The sequence below is a fragment of the Myotis brandtii genome, unplaced genomic scaffold, assembly GCF_000412655.1.
Source record: "Myotis brandtii unplaced genomic scaffold, ASM41265v1 scaffold321, whole genome shotgun sequence".
In the NCBI taxonomy this organism is placed as follows: domain Eukaryota; kingdom Metazoa; phylum Chordata; class Mammalia; order Chiroptera; family Vespertilionidae; genus Myotis; species Myotis brandtii.
Window position 1 is genome coordinate 804,161 of NW_005362314.1, and position 4,279 is coordinate 808,439.

Consider the following 4,279-nt stretch of genomic DNA (forward strand, 5'->3'; position numbering starts at 1 on the left):
AGTGACTAGGTCATGAATGAGATGGCTGTCTATGAACCAGGAAGAGGATTCTCACCACAAATGGAATCTGCCAGTGCCTTTATCTCAGACTTGCAGCCTCCAAAACTGTAAAAACTAAATGTTGGTTATTTAAGCCACCTAGTCTATGGTATTTTGTTATAGCAGCCTGAATGGATTAAGACAGTCTGTGTCCCATATCACATTGGGGAAACTAAGGCTCAGAGAGTTGAGAAGACCTGCTCCTGGCTGCATGGCTTGAGGCAGAGCTAGAATCCCCAGCCAGGTCTGTCTGATTTGGCATACTCTTTGTGCTCGGCTAAACTTCCTGAGGAGGTGGTGGCTTTTCCATCTCCAGAGGCACATCAGCAAAACTGGAACATCAATCCCTTAGGAAGGCCAAAGATGATACTCTCTCTTGGGTGTACTATTCCTACCAAATTCATTATTAACCCTTCTGCCTGGTATTCCATACCTTGTAATTAGATCCCAAACTAGCCATCTAGTTTTTCTTCCTAAGGCCCTAGAGTCCTGCTGAAAACTTTCAGTTCCTCTAGGGAGTCACGTTCTCTTTCATTTCCTAATCTTTGCAGGTGCTGACCACTCTAACAGAAACACTCCTTCCTCCACCCCATTTCAACACTTCATTCTTCAGAATGTAACCCTTACCCTAGAATGTAACCTTCTGGAAGTTCTGGCATGTTTTCCTATATCACCAAGCAATTCTAAAATTCTTGGCCATCCCTGACTGGATGTCCTACAAATTTAAGTCAATTCTGACATTATCAACCTGGTTATAGCATCAGAGCTATTTTAAAAATTCAACTGAGCCCTAACTGGTTTGGCTCAGTGGATAGAGTGTCAACCTGTGGACCGAAGGATACTAGGTTCGATTCTGGTCAAGGGCATGTACCTTGGTTGCAGGCTTCTCCATGGCCTGGGTCCTGGTCAGGGTGCATGCAGGAGGCAACCAATCGATGTGTTTCTTTCACATCAATATTTCTCTCTGTCTTTTCCTCTCCCACTCTCTCTAAAAATCAATGGAAAAATATCCTTGGGTGAGGATTAAAAAAAAAAAGGTTCCACTGAGTGAATTTTAATGATCTTATTGGCTTTATTCAATGATTTGTGAATCAAACGGCATCTAATTGAGCAGTTAGAGCTCTGAAGAGCTATGCAAAGCAAGAGATTTTAGAGAGAGGGGAACAGAAACAAGGAAGTTGTACAATGCAGAAAAAGTGGGTTGGTTATTGCAAGGTTACTTTCCCTACAGGGGATGGCTAGTGCTGATCAGGCAATTCTTGGTTAAGATTCCATTTCTGGGAGAGACGAAACTGTCACTAACTTAAGTCTCAGTTTGGTGACATAGAGCTTAGCATAAGCGACTCCATTTGGGGTCTGTTGTCTTGTTTTTAACAGATCCCTCAGTCCCACAGACTGTCCCCAATTTCAGACACCAATTGAAAGTCCAGGCCACCCATATTTCTGATGGACTGGCTATAAATCAGAGGTTGTCATGTCACCCTCCTCAGTCCAATAATTTGTTAGAACAACTCATAAAACTCCAGAAAACATTAACTAAACTTATGTTTACTAGGGTGTTTTTTTTAATGTTTTTAATTGATTTTTAGGTAGAGAGGAAGGGAGAGGGAGAGATAGAAACATCAATGAGAGAGAAACATCCATCCTGCATGTCCCCTACTGGGGCTCGAGCCCTAAACCCAGGCATGTGCCCTGACCCAAATCAAACCAGTGATCTCTTGGTCTGTGGGATGACCAAGTGCAATCCACTGAACCACATCGGCCGGGCAAATAATTGGTCTTACTTCTTTTGTTTTTTAATGTATTTTTATTTATTTCAGAGAGGAAGGAAGCTAGAAACATCAATAAGAGAGAATCATTGCTTGACTGCCTCCTCACACTCCCTACTAGGGATCGAGTCCAAAACCCCGGCATGTGTCCTGACTGGGAATCGAAACATGACTTCCTGGTTCATAGGTCAACACTCAACCACTGAGCCACACCAGCCAGGCTTACTAGTTTATTACAAAGGACATGCTAACGAATACAGATAAACAGCCCGATGAAGAGGTACATAGGATGAGGTCCAGAAGGATCCCAAGCACAAGAGCTCTGTGTCTGTGGAACTGGGATGCCTCACCAGCCAGCTCATCAACTCATATTTCAAGAGTTTTTGTAGAGCTTAATCTCCAACCCTGTAATCACTTGACCAACCTAAGACTATAAAGTGGCCCTACTCTGAGTCATCTCATTAGCATAAACTCTGGTGTGATCAAAAAAGACTTCTTATGCCCAGTCAGTGTGGCTCAGTGGTTGAATGTCAACCTATGAACCAGGTCACAGTTCGATTCCCGGTCAGGGCACATGCCCAGATTGCGGGCTCAATTCCCAGTGTGGGTTGTGCAGGAGGCAATTGGTCAATGATTCTCTCTCATCATTGATGTTTCTATCTTTCTCTCCCTCTCCCTTCCTCTCTGAAATCAATAAAAATATTTTTTTTTTAAAAAAAAAGAACGAAACCCCATGCTTTACATCTATCTCCCCCTCTAGACTGTGAGTTCCACATGGAGAGACTGAGTTCAACAAATGTCTAGTGAACAAATGAAGTGAGTGAGCAAATGTTGGCTCATTCCACTGTCCAGTTAACTTCTACATTATATACAGCACACTTTTTTAAATTTTTTTATTTATTGATTTGAGAGAGAGAGAGAGAAAAGAAGAGAAAGGAAAAAATCAAATTTTTTGTTGTTCCACTTATTTATGCATCCATTGATTGATTCTTGCATGTGCACTGACCAAGGATCAAACCAATTGGGCTACCTGGCCAGGGCCCAGACACATCTTTTAATACCACCTCCTCCAGAAAGGCTTCCTTCCCTATCCACTTGGAGTTCTTTTCCAAACTAGTTGAGCTGCACAGACTCTGTCACACCCTGTAAACTTTGATTGGCAGCAGGAGTTTTTCCCCAAGTCAAACTGTTAAGGGCAGAAATAGACTATTGGGGACTAACTATAATTATAAGAAATATTAATCATGCTCTATTAACCATGATGGTTCTGTTCTGATTAGGGAAAGCACATTCTCACCTGGTTGAGAGTTGTACGCCCTGGGACATGGGAGCTAACATCAGAATACAGTCCATCCTCCTGTCCCAAGAACTGCCTATAATTATGGAGAGACTTACAACCTCGTGGCTGAAAGAGTCTAGTCCCAGAGGTGCCTGCCCTCTGCGACCCCCACCAGCCCACATGGCTTGTAACCTGTAATGATTATACTGTGCCTACTTTCCCATGCCTGTAATTCCTACTTTCCTGTGTAATCATTGTACTTCTACCCAATATAACCATCTGGCTTACAGGGAGAGGCAGAGCAGAATTTTGTGGATGACCTGCTGCTCTCCCATACTGCCAGCATTATTGGAATAAACGCTCATATATCATTCAACCCTGACTCTGCGTAATTGGCTCAAGTAGTGACAGGCAGTCTGAACTCCTCGGTTATCTGGTTACAAGACCCCACTTAACTCCTCAATTCTTAGACACAAGCCACCTGCTCCTTTAGAGGTATGTCTCTCCTTCTTTGAAATGTGAGACAGGCTGGGCTGGCCTCTCAGAAACTTGCCCACAATGGAATTACAGAACCTCAGCTAACATCCACTGATCAGAAAGAGACCCCCCTTGGGCTGTGCACAGGAATCAAAAAACAGGACAGCAGCTGTGCCAGCCCTTTCACTATGGCAGCCATTGAGGAGCAGAAGCCATGGCTTTGTGCTACCCAATGGCCTTGGGCCTCAACAAGGGCCACATGGTGACCAAAAACATGAGCAAGCTGAGGCACAGCAGAGGCACAGCCGCCACTGCACGCACCTCACCAAACACACCAAGTTGGTGCAGGAAATGATCCAAGAGGTGTGTGTGTGTGACTTTGCCCCCCATGATAGGCACACTATGGAGCTGCTCAAGGTTAAGGACAAGAGAGCCCTGAAATGTGTCAAGAAAAGGGGACACATGCCCTACCGGCAAAGCTCACTGGTTGAGCATCGACCTATGAACCAGGAAATCAAGGTTCGATTCCCAGTCAGGGCATATGCCCTGGTTTCGGGCTCAATCCCCAGTGGGGCGTGCAGGAGGCATCCGATCAATGATTCTTTCTCATCAATGATGTTTCTTCTCTCTCTCCCTCTCCCTTCCTCTCTGAAATAAAATTTAAAAAAGAAAGAAAGAAAGAAAGAAAGAAAGAAAGAAAGAAAGAAAGAAAGAA